Source organism: Otolemur garnettii, unplaced genomic scaffold, assembly GCF_000181295.1.
Source record: "Otolemur garnettii isolate 467f Iridium unplaced genomic scaffold, OtoGar3 scaffold00074, whole genome shotgun sequence".
NCBI lineage: Eukaryota > Metazoa > Chordata > Mammalia > Primates > Galagidae > Otolemur > Otolemur garnettii.
Window position 1 is genome coordinate 5,904,000 of NW_003852469.1, and position 13,406 is coordinate 5,917,405.

General features: G+C 40.9%; 1 non-coding gene across 1 annotated transcript; it reads left to right on the forward strand.

Annotated features, from left to right (window-relative positions):
• The first annotated feature begins 9,722 nt into the window (after positions 1-9,722).
• Positions 9,723-9,827, forward strand: LOC111726666. The gene has a single exon (XR_002774384.1). It is a non-coding gene; the product is annotated as a U6 spliceosomal RNA (small nuclear RNA).
• The last annotated feature ends 3,579 nt before the right edge of the window (positions 9,828-13,406 follow it).

Below are 13,406 nucleotides of genomic sequence, written 5' to 3' on the forward strand. Positions count from 1 at the left end.
AAAAAAAAAAAAAAAAAAGAAGGCAGAAAAGCAGGCAAAATATTCTAGAAATATTTCTACTCCAAATCATTATAATCATGTAGAAATGTTTAAGAGGTGAAAAGGATAAACCCTCAGCTATCTGAGAAGACTCATTCCCAGAAAGTAGCTGAGTTTAAACCAGAGGTAAATATTTATCATAAGCCGGTAAGTCAAATCCCTACAGTGAGTGGGTTAATATGGGACCCAGAACCCCCTGACCCGCCTCGGGACTAAGTGAACCTTGGGACTTTTTTCTATACTTCCAAACTTTGGGGAGTTATCTTACGTTGCAATAATCCTTGCCACCCCTCCCAAACACACTTCTGTTTATCTAGGGTGTGGATGAGGGAGTGGTAGTATACTTAAGTGGCCTAAAACTCACTTTTTGAGAATTTTTGTAACTTTCTGCAATCCTTTAAAAATAACTTTTCTTTATTATGAATGTGGTAGACAAACACTGTGGATATTTTAGAAAATAAAGATAAAAAAATTAAACATCACTGATAATTTCATTCCCCCCCAATAGGACTATGAACATGCAATTCACCCTTCCAACTTGTGTATGTTAAATTATTTTTTGTTGAGCAGGAGACACATAAATGCACATAGCTTTTTAAAAAATTAAATCATAGCAATGTACATTAATGCAATTATGGGATACAATGTGCTAGTTTTATATATAATTTGAAATACTTTCATCAAACTGGTTAACATAGCCTTCACCTCATTTTCTTAGTTATTGTGTTAAGACATTTATATTCTACACTTAGTAGATTTAACATGTACCCTTGTAAAATGCACCATAGGTGTGGTCCCACCAATTACCCTTCCTCCACCCATCCTCCCCCTTTCTTTTTCCCCTTCATCTTGGGCCATAGTTGGGTTATAGCTTTCATATGGAAGTGTGGGTTCTTATATATTGATTTCATAGTAGGGCTGAGTACATCGGATACTTTTTTTGCACATAGCTTTTATTTATTATTATTATCATTATTATTATTATTTGCAGTTTTTGGCTGGGGCTGGGCTTGAACCCACCACCTCCAGTATATGAGGCCAGCACCCCAGTCCTTTGAGCCACAGGCACTGCCTCTGCATATAGCTTTTAAACAAAATTAAACATCATACATAAAATCAAATTACTTGATGACTACTTCCAAGAATCCCAAACCACTGCCCCTAAGCAAGCGACCAAACACTCTTAGCAATTCAGTGTGTTGCCTTTCAGAATTTCACCTATTTGTATAGCATATAATTTCACATAGGATAATTACATATACGTGTGCGTGTTGAATAGCATTCCACTGCATGGACATCTCTACCGTATATTACTTCACCTTGTCCCTTTCAGTGGACACTTAGGATCATTGACAGTTTTTCACCATCACCAATAAAGCTGCAATAAACATGTGTGTTTTCCTGTGTCTCCAGATTCTAAATTCTTACTAGAGGAAATTGTGTGTCTGAGGTATGACCCAATTGTCCTCCCCATCCTAAGTATGAAAGCAGAGTATGAAAGTGGGACAATCCTTTACCTGCCAGACCTTTCAAGGTGGCCAGTGCAGTAAGTGTAAAACAGTATCTCGTTGTTATTTTAATGAGTATTTGCCTGATAAAGATGTGTTTGAGCATCTTATGTGTTTGTAGTCATTTGTATTTTCCCTCTTGTGAATTGCCTATTTTTGCTTTTAGATTATTTGTATTTTTCAGAAAAAGGATCTTCCTGTGTTGCCCAGGCTGGAAGGCAATGGCTATTCACAGGCAGGAAAATAACATGTTATAGTCTCAAACTCGTAGGCTCAAGTAATGGTCCCACCTCAGCCTCCCAAGCAGCTAGGACTGTGGGCTGGAGCCACCTCTCCTGGACTTCACTTGTTTTTCTAAAAGGTATTTGTTTTTTTCTTATGCATCCTTTATATACGTTCTTTGTTACATATGTTGCAAAATTTTCTCCCAGTCTTCAACTTGTCTTTAACATTGTGGTATCTTACAGTTCTTTTTTATAATTTAAATGACATTTATTCACTGACTTGATTAAACTTTTCGGCCTTGTACTGTATGAGTTTTTACTTTCTGTGATTCATGGAGAGTTTCTGCTTCCCTGGGATCATGATATTTTCTTATACTTTTTAAAGTCTAATAATTTAAAATGTTTATGTTGGGTTATATTTATTTTGTGTACCACATAGTAAGTTAATTTTAAAAGTTAATTTTAAAAATTAATTTAGGGTGGCACCTGTGGCTCAAAGGACTAGGGCGCCGGCCCCATATGCCATATGTATTAAAAAATATTTTTTAATTTTAAAATAAAATTAATTCTAATTAATTTTATTTATTTTGTCTACAGGTAGCTGATTCCCTCAATGCCATTTATTAAATAGTCCCTATTTTCCCACTGATTTGAAATGTTGCCTGCATCATATTCTAATTTACTGGTATTGTTTCTGAATTTTTTTAAAATTCGTGCTTTATTGACCCAGTTTCTAATCTGGGTCTTATAAAAAAATGAGACTAATTTAACTGCTCTGCGGTAGAAGGTGTGTGTGTGTGTGTGTGTGTGTGTGTGTGTTTACAACCGACTTTTGCTTAACAACCTGCTGTTTTTACCGAAAACTGCAACAGGAGAATAAATTCTGGTAGTCATACAAAGGAATACTATATAGCAATCAGAAAAAACTAAGCCTACATGTATCAATATGGATACATTTCCCGAACAAAACGTTAAATGAAAAAACGAGTTGCATAAAAATGTCATGGAGAGCACCATTTATGTAAAGCTTAAAATACGTAAAATAATATTTAATATAGCTTAGGAAAATATATATTAAAAAATACTAAAAGAAAAGCCACACAAATGATAGAAGTCAAATTCAGGATTGAAAGTAGATTTACTGCAAATGTAGGGAACTTAAGCTCAGACCCTTCATTTACATGATCCCTTTCATGGTCCTGTACTTAAATTTGGTTTCTTAATGTTGGATTCTTTTTTTCTTAAAAGAGGCTTGCAATTCTCACAAATTGTGTGGCTTTAGGCCTCTATGGAGGCAGGTGTGGGGGAGGAGAAGGGAAGAAAACAGGGAAGGAGAGACGAGAAGAAAACAAAGAGTCTATTCCAAAAGACGGCCAGCTTCCTCTCAATGCCTGCCTTGCAAAGCGCCTGGGACCTAAGCCTGGAACATGTGTTTACTGTAAACTCAAGGGTGGAACAGCAGTCATATTTGACTTGATTTACAGTTCAGCATCTTGCACAGAGCCAAGCCTGGGGGTGATCAGTTCTCAGGAGTGTCACCGGCAGCTATACCACCCACACCTCAGCTGGTCCTTTCAGACCTGGTGGGACATTTATACTAGCGCAGAGTCTGCAAAGCCCAGAAGTTCTCCAGGCCAAAGACTGAGAGCTTTGGGGTTAAGTCAAAAAGAATGGTTTGAGACACCAAAGTTCCCTGGAGCTCCAATGTTGTTACTATTCTTTAACCTTCCAGACTAAGTCTCACTTCTTTTACTCAAAGCTTACACCAAGTTTTCAAAAAACAAACCAATTGGGTCAACATAAATAATGACAGTTATTCCAACCACAGCAACAGAAATAAACACTATGGACATATTTCCCTGTGATTAAATATTCTTTCACAGAATTCCCCCCTCTTTTTTTTATTTTTTATTAAATCATAGCTGTGTACACTAATGCAATCATGGGGTACAATGTGCTGGTTTTACACACAATCTGAAATGCTTTCATCAAACCGGTCAACATAGCCTTCATGGCATTTTCTTAGTAAATTTCACATGTACCCTTGTAAGATGCACTGTAGGTGTGTTTTTAACAGCTACACTTGCGTGGACTTGCCAAAATTGGTTTAACCCACCCCTGTTATTAGACATTTAGATCAGTTCCAGTTTCCACTCACTATAAGTGATGTTGTAGCAAACATTCTTACAGCTAAACCCTGACACACAGCCCTAATTATTTCTTTGGGACAAAATTTCCCATTGGTATACTTCCTCTGGCAAAGAGTCTGAATATTTTCAAGGTTTCTGAGATATATTGCCAAATAAACCTCCAAGTTGCAACAATTCACATATACTCATCAGTACATAAGAGTGTCTTCCTCCTGAAATGAAAGCCAATACCAAATGGTATTTAAGCAAAAACATGTGGTCTCATATGCACTCTCAGATCTCAGAACTTTAATTTTCCATCAGTCATAAGGCTAAATTCCTACGTGTTAATTGAGCACCTGTATTTCTTCTGGGTTGACTTGCTAGTTACGTGCTTTGCCTTCTCCTGAGGTATTCCTTTCTGCTATGATTAGTAAGACAGTTCATACACATTGTATTCACACTCTTTTCATGTACATTGTTATTTTTTTTGTTTCGCTAATTGACTTTACATTTATTGTGTTTTTGACATACAGATTTTTAAAGTTAAATGTATCGATCTTTTTTATTTCAGATTCTGTCTTCAGGGTTTTGGTTTTTTGAAAGGTATTTCCCTCAAAGATTACATAACATTTCACCTATACTTTCCCCCAATACTTCCATGCCTTTATTTTTTTAATTTATTCTAGTCTAGAGGCTGAGGTGGGCCTGTAACTTTTTTTTTACAAGAAGTTCATTTCATAAATAGCCATCTTTTCTCGTACGGCACACTGTAGTAAGTTTTTTCTGGGGTTTTTCTTATTAAACTGCTGTATATTCTTTTGCCAGCATCATGTTAATTAGTATAATTGTGACACACGTCATTTCTAGTATCATGGAAAGTTCTCATTATTGTTTTACTTTCCTTTTTGAAAAATTTTGTTTCAACATTAGTTTGGTTGTTACTTGCATATTCATTTCTCCAGATTCATTTCCCAAAAATACTTTTTTTTTACTTGTAATATTATAAGCATTTTCCATATCATTAATTTTTTTTTTTTTTTTTGCAGTTTTTGGCCGGGGCTGGGTTTGAACCCACCACCTCCAGCATATGGGGCCAGTGCCCCACTTCTTTGAGCCACAGGTGCCACCCTTTAAAAATTATTTTCAAATGCAAAAGTGGGCAAGCCAACCTTGACCAGAAGGTGATGGTTGGAGAAAAGAGAAAAGAATGAAGAAATACACCCAGCTACTTGTGAGGCTGAGAGAGGAGGATCACTTGAACCCAAAAGTTTGAGGCTGCTGTGACCTAGGCTGACACTGTGGGACAGAGTGAGACTTTGTCAAAAAAAAAAAAAGGAAGGAAGGGAAGGGAAGGGAAGGGAAAAAGGAAGAGGAGAGAAGGGAAGGGAGGAAGGAAAGAACTAAGTCAGATATTATGGAGTTTTTGCTCTATCCATTTTACAAATAGTTCCTCCAATGTGTTCCAAAACCTTACCACACCACCCAAGGCACAAATGACAACTCTCTGTGGGAAAGAGGATGTCGTGGGATAGCTAGGATATAATGGTATATTCTTAGAGGTAAAAGAAAGAATACAGGACCAGTAGTTAAGAGGAATCATAGCCATATAAAATTAAAATGCCTAGAGTAACTTAGAAAACTATCTATGGCTCACGTTTTTTACTTTATTTTTCCCTTTTATAAACATAAGTTTCTAAGAAGCCACTGAAAATCTTTATTATGCCCCCTGTCTAATTTATGGCACGTAGAGCTGCATTTCCAAGAAATGCAGAATCACAGAGTTCATCTTTTGCCCAATGCAGGAATCCCCCTGCAGCAGTTGGGGTGGTTCTGTTCAGCACTGGCTGAGAAGGCCCTGACTCACTACCTCACTGAATTCTTTCCATGTTTAAAGAGCTCTAAGTACAGTAGAACTGTCAGTTGACCACCCAAAGAACTGCAACAAACTGGTCAACATATAAAGGTGGTCAACATAAGGAACTAGGCCTACTGTGGTGCATGTCACGTCCAACCCATGAAAATAAGGTCAACTTAAGGAGGCGGTCAGTGTAGGGAGAAGGTCAGCTATGGAGGTTGTACTGCATTAGAAAGTTCTTGCTACTACAAAGTCAAAATCTCTCTGCCAGAATGCCCAGGCCCCTCTCAGCCCTGGTTCTATCTTTCAGAACTGACCCAGACCTTCACTGATTTGAAGGTGACACCTACCTCCCCGTTCAGTTTTATCTTTAACAAGCTTATTGCTCCTCATTCCTTAACTATTCCTGATAAGACATAGTTCCAGGCTCCAGACTTCTCAATATCCTGGTCTCTTTTCTGGAAATTTTGCAAAATAAGCCAATTATTTCTTTTAAAGGTGAAACCCAGAAGTTAACATAATTCTTCAGATTCTATCTGACCAGTGCAATAAATTGAGAAAATCTCATTCCTTACTCCGCTTTTCTTTTGAACTTAATGCAGCTAAGGTTACACTTGCTTTTGAGGTAAGAAACTTAGGTTTTAACTACTATTCAGACTTGTCATCAACAAAAGAGCTGAGGCCCTTTTTACATCAACTAGAGAATGAATTTCACAGGTGCAATTGGACTCCTAACTTGCTTTGGTTGAAGAAACCATTTGAGAGAAGTCTTCAAGGCCAAGGTTAGGAAAGGCTCTTCCTTGTATTTATGGGCGCTATGAAAGTGTCCTGTGCCCAGGAAAGACGGTGCTTGCCCACCAGTGAAGAAACCGGTGGTTGTGCCCTCTTAGGGCGTCTTGTTTTAGTTCCTGTTCTCTGTACTGGCAGAAGCATTTGATACAAGGCCTCTGCCGTTTTTTCAGTTTTGCTTCCTGTTTTGCAGGATTAGTTGGGAGCAGTGAGAGATTAAACAGCTTAAATTTCTGTCTTGCCTATGCCAGTGTGTGCCCAGCCATGCAAACTGGAAATTAATACTCAGGACCCCAGTTGCTCCATGTCTCTTGTCCTGGGATCCTGAAGAACTTTAGCCAGGGACCTCCTGGCTGCTTCTCTCTAATCTACAGAACAGAGAGCCTAACTCCTGGGGTGCTCTTCCCTCCCCCATGAAGCAAACGCTAGGTGCACCCAGGCGGACTGTGCATGCACAGGCAGGGGCCCCGAAGTGGGTCCGCCACTAGAGCTAAGTCCTAGGTAGAGGGCGCAGCCTCCCTAGCCGGGTCTGATGGGGCCTCTCCTGCTGCCTCCAGGCCGGAAACATCAGGAATATTAGCAAATCGGTCCTGCTTGAAATCCAGAAGACTATTTCAGTTTTTTTTTCTTTTACCCTAAATCTTGACACAACACAGCGGGCCAAGGAAGGAACTAAGCACTGGTTTTAACCCGCGGGAGGAGGCAGGTGGGGTAGGGGGGCGGGGAAATGGGCGGACGCTCCGGGAGCTGCTATTGGTGGGCGAGGAGCACGTGATCCTGAGAGCGCACGTTCCATTCCATAGCCACATACAAGTTTCTTCAACTAGTTCATTGCCTTTGGGCTCAGCAACCCCCCCCCCCTTTTTTTTTTTTTTTTTTTTTTTGGCGGTGATAGAGGGCTTACTTTCTCTCGTTTTTTTTTTTTTTTTAAGAGCATACAAACTGTTTTGGAGTAGATTGCACACACCTCCTAACACTGCTGTTCTTCCTGGCAAATTCAGTCCCAGAAGAAATACAAAATGGCCGGGTTTGTCTTTAACTTATGCTACCAAGTAAGGTGTAGAGAAGGTGTTGGGAGGTGTCTTCTCTCTCTTTGGTGCGGCAGGGAAAACCAGCAGCATCCTCTACCCAACCTGTGACTCAGTCTGGGTGGTCCTGAGCCCAGGTGCAAAAAAGCATATGGCTGAGGGGAAGAAACGCGCTCTGTGCGCCCAGTTCCCTCCTCCCTGCCTTTGGAACTCTGCAGAGCCCGGGGCAAGGGGCAGAGTGCAGAGCCAGACAAAGCCCAACCCCTCCTCTTAGCCTCCGCTAAGGTGTGGGACAGCTGTGAACCGTTACCACATTGTTTCACCTCTTTATCTTACGGCCCCAAACCCGGCTGCATCTCTCAGGGTTCATCCCTAGACTTAGCAAAGCTGTTCCGCCCCGTGTAATAAGGCAGATCCAGGTCCTGTACCAGATGCGTTTGTCCAGGGTTAAGATTCACCTAACAGTTGGTTACCTATGTACTTGTACACAGTCAAGGTGAATGAGAACTAACTGCAAATCATCAAATAAAATACCACCAAAAGATGGGGAGGACAGTTATCATTCTTGAACGAATAAGCAAACCTATCCGGCTCACTCTCCACATTCTCCATTTTAGGAAGAGCCTGTTGAAACGAGCAAATCTTACTAGAAAGCTGCAATAGAGCTGGGCGCGTCTTAGCGATCTACTCTGAACCTTTACACCCCAAAGGGTATTCATTGACTGTCCAATGATTTAAGATGTCGTGTCCAACTTTTTTAAAAAACATTTTAGCATGAAAAATTTCAGGCAAATCCCAGAGAAGAGAATCCTCCATAATCCACCATCGAGCTTCAACAAATTCAACTCGTGGCTGATTTTGCATCAGTTTTATTCCATTCATTCCTCTCCTACACCGAGGATTGTGCTGAAGTGAAGAAAACTCATCGTGGCGTTTTATTCCTAAATACACAATGTGCCTCTCTAAGAGGTAACAAACTTTAGTTTTAGATAATCATCTGCTTGTTGCTATCAGGGGGCTCTGGTCTTTGAAGCAGAGCCTCTAGACAGCTGAGCTCCTTCAAGAGAAGCCTGTGGAAACCTTGTGGGGTGGGGGTCAAGCCACCAGAGGAGCAAACCCATGCAATCATGGTTAGGCGTAAAAATCAAAGAGGGAAATTATGCAGATCAGTCATGGTCTTTTGATGGCCAACTCTGATCTTTTCATGAAGAAGCAGAGAGAAAGGTGAGAAATTTACTTTAGAGTTACTGGGATTAGTCCTTTTGCAACACTAGGGAACAGTGGAAAAAGAATTCTACACCATGAGGAAGACCTGTTACTGGTCATGCGACAGTGACTCACTATGTGACCAGGGTCATTTCTTACCTATCTGTCTTGGAGATGTCTCTCCAAAAACTACAGAAACCCGAGTTCCTTTCCATATCATGGGAAATAAATGTTTCCTTTCGTTCTTTTTAGAGAAAATTAATACAGCAGCAACGTAAACATTATATGTTTTATAACATGTAAGTATCATAACTAACACAACTTTATTTTTGCTTGTTACCTCCCATAGGAGTGGTTCAAAGATAGTTGCACTGACAGTGTACATTACCATTTTATGCAGAAATATTTAATACAAATAAATCCACCCATTTGAACAGCAATACAGAACATATGCCTGTCAGCCCTCTTGGGGTGTCAGCCCTCACTTCTCAAGGACAGGGAAAGCTTACTTTACACCCTGTTGCACCCTTCCTCCAAGTAGCCTGCCCTCAGGGGCACTGGTTTCTTTCTCTCTCTCTCTCTTTTTTTTTTTTTTTGCAGTTTTTGGCCAGGGCTGGGTTTGAACCCGCCACCTCCGGTACATGGGACTGGTGCCCTGTTTCTTTGAGCCACAGGTGCTGCCCGGAGCACTGGTTTCTTAACAGAGGCATAAACTCTGAAGCCAGATTAGTTTAGAATCTGAGTTCCCTCATTTCCTACCTCTGCTACCTTGAGCAAGACCCTTAACCTCTTTAGACCTCAGTTTCCTCATCGAAAAACTAAGTTAACTACTAGATTTGTTCCTTTGGTGGTTGTAGGATTAATTAATGTTAATTGTTAATATGAACCAGCGAAACATCCAGACAATGAAATGTTATCCAGTGCTAAAAAGAAATGAGCTATGCTTGTTTGGGCAGCACTATATTAAAATTGGAACAGTACAGAGAAGATTGGCATGGCCCCTGTGCAAGGAAGACATGCAAATTCATGAAGTGTTCCATATTTTTTAATTATTATAGGAAAGAAAAGAGAAATGAGCTATCCAGCTGTGAAAAAATATGAAGGAAACTTAAGTGCATGTTACTAAGTAAAAAAAGCCAATTGGAAACAGCTACAGATTGTGTAATTCCAACTATATGGCATTCTGGGAAAAGTCAGACCTTAGAGATAGAAAAAAGCTCAGGGGTTGCGTGGAGTTTGGGAGGCAGGAATGAATGGGTGAAGCACAGGGGATTTTTAGGCCAATGGAGCAACTCTGTATGATACTGTGATGATAGATATGTGTCATTACACATTTGTCCAAACCCAGAGAATGTTTGTTGTTTTTTTTTCTTGTTTTGCAGTTTTTGGCTGGGGCTGGGTTTGAACCTGCCACCTCTGGTATATGGGGTCAGCGCCCTACTCCTTTGAGCCATAGGCACCACCCCAAACCCAAAGAATGTGCAACACCAAGAGTGAACCCTTGTAGAAACCATAGATTTGGGGTGATAACGATGTGTCGATGTAGGTCGTCAATTTTAACAAATGGACCACGGAAGGGATATTGGTAGTGGGGGAGTCGTGCGTGAGAGGGGGCAGGTGCAGATGGGAACTCTCTCAGTTTCGCTGTGAACCTAAAATCATCCAAAAACTAAAATCTTTTTTAAAAATAATAATAATAGGAAGCACTTAGAACACTACTTGGCCCATAGAAAATACCATGTAAGTGTCTGGCTTTATTCTTCCTCCTAGCTTAATAAACACACCATTTTCACCATGAACAGTAACCCCTCACATGAGCACAGCAGCGGGGGTGTAGCTCTCACCCCACTTTCACTCACCCTATCACTCTCTGGCCATAATCTGTGAGGGGTCAGCCCTGGGGGATTCAGAAGCAGAACAAGAAGAATGCAAAGATTTAGCTGCCATTAGGCCTGCTACGATGGGGAGAAATTAGAACCAAACCAAAGATAGAATGATAGGAGGTTGGTTGAATAAGATGTAGTCATCATCGCTGAGGCAAAAGAACATTAAATGATATCAAAATTGCTCATGCCGAGTCCTGTGAAAAAGGAAAGTTATAAGAAAGTAAGTAAAGTAGGAACCTAATGTGCTTTTTTTTTTCTTTTGGTATATTATGCTTGTTAAAAAGACCAGCGAGATATCCATCAAAATATTAATGTTGGTTAATTCTCAATGGAGTAATATGAAGTCCATTTCTTTACTTCTTCATGTTTGAATTCTCGTTTCTTTTTTTTAGACATCATCTCGCTCTGTTACCCTGGATAGAGTGCTGTGGCATCATAGCTTACAGCAACCTCAAACTCTTGGGCTCAAGTGATTCTCTGGCCTCAGCCTCCCAAGTCGCTGGGAGGACTACAGACACCTACCACAACACCTGCCTATTTTTAGAGGCAGGGTCTCACTCTTGCTCAGGCTGGTCTTGAACTCCTAAACTCAAGCAATCCACTGCCTTGGCCTCCCAGAATGCTGGGATTACAGGCATGAGCCACCACGCCTGGCCTTGTGTTTGAATTTTCTCACTGCTACATAATAAATGTGGGTTACTTTTAAAATGAGGAAAGGTTATTGTTTAAAATAGAGTACATAATTGCACATGCAGTGTGATTCACTTACCAAAAAAATATGGTAAAATATTAATGGGAGAACTGTGAGTCATTTTTTTCTTTATATTTTTCAGGTTTTTCTAGGTTTTCTAGTCTAAGAGCCATAAGTTGTTTTTATGAAGAAGGTTTAGACAGAGAAACTGAGGCATAGTAGGTGGGCAGAAAAGCTCTCTGGCTGGAGACACACGTCTGTGCCTGTCTTGCTCTGAAAGAACAGGGCATCATCCAGAGAGATGCCCCACCTTTGGGTTCATCCCTGATGTGACTTAAAGCTCAGGGCTGTGACCAGCACATAGTGACATAATCTGCCCCAGCAGACTGTGACACAGCAACATCACCCAGCTACAGAGCCAGATGGTAGGGAGGAGCCCTGGGGGCAGATGTGTCTATCAGTGGTAGGAGCCCACCCAGTCCACACCTCTTGGGCCTCCCTGGTCTACTTCCCTGGCAAGAGCATCTGCAATAAAATAAAATAGAAACAAAAACATAAGTGGGGAAAGAAAAGGAAAAAGGGAGAATGAGAGAAAAGTATTTTCTAGATAAGGCAGTTGGATATGATGGGTAACCCAGAAGCCAGGCACGGGGCGTGGGGTGGGGGTGGTCCAACATGAAAAGCTATGGCTTAGAAGTCATAGGCTAAGGACAGGCAGTGGCGGCAAAAACACCTGGCGGGCCGGATAAATGTCCTAGGCGGGCACAGATGGCCTGTGGGCCATAGTTTGAGGATGCCTGCTCTAAATATTGCCCAAGTCTGTTTGAAGGTAATTACCTGTCTTTGGACAAGGGTGGTCGCTAGCAGTGAGTTCAGGGCAAGAGTGTGGAATCGGAACAACATTGAACATTTGGATGGTAGGAAAGAATAATTTTCCCTTATTCCCTATCCTCCCAATTTTTCCTTTGTAGGGTGCTATTAATATCCTACCAAGCCCTTCCACTGGCATTGGTTGGGCTTTGTGCATTGATTTAGATTCAGGGTGAACCCTCCGGGCCTAGCTCTGGAGAAGGAAACAACAGAAATATATGACATGATCTTATTCCCAAATCCAGAGGAAGTGACTAGCACAGGTCGGCAACAGATTCTGAACTAAAGTGTATGACCTGGTCCATAAGTATGTGTATTTTAAATTAACACCAACTCCCAACAAAACACACCCCCTGTCTGTTCCTACCAGCTGAGCTGGTAATCAATGTGCTGGAGCAGTGGTCCTTTGTGTAAGAATGCAGGACCTATAGAGTGACCACCTTGCACCATGCCCGGGCACTCTGAGGATGCATTAATGTTGACCCTTAAGCAACAGCACCTAGGCCTTTTAAAAGGCCTGGCAGTGTTTCTCTGTGTCCTACCCAGCAGAAAATATAGAGGAGAGAAGATAGTTCCTGGGAGTCAAAATCAAATTCAATGGCTTCCAAGCTGCTCCTGGCAAGGCCCAACAGCAGGGTCCACCCCTCCTTTGGGGGCTGTATTCACTTAATTGACTTAAGGTTTCTTTCTCTTTTTTAAATGTCCAGTTCAAGCCTCACGTTTTCTATTTCCCTATTACTGAGGTCTCTGATAGCTCCTCCTGCTCAAGTCGGGGTTATGATCCAATTAAAACTCACTAATGATTTACAGGCTATGTTTTGTGTTTATGTTTTCAATCTGTGTATGTAATACTTGCAGAGGGTGTGGCAGCCTATACCACGGAGCCTCAACAAAGCTTGACAATCCTGTCACCGGCAAAATAATGGTAAACAGCATTCTTAGTATCTAAGGATTATGTTCTATCACTTAGCCCATTATTAAGTGAATTGCGGGGAACAGTTTTGTAGCTGACTTGAAAAGCAAGTGGATCAAAACCTAATGCTAGCCGTGACTCAGACCTTAGTCCATGCCAATTAGATTTTTGGAATATTTTCATCAGCAAAAGGGTTACAAGCAAAACAGTCATAATTAAAAAGAGTAATTTACATTCCTTTTCGAAGGATGTTTGGAGATCACTT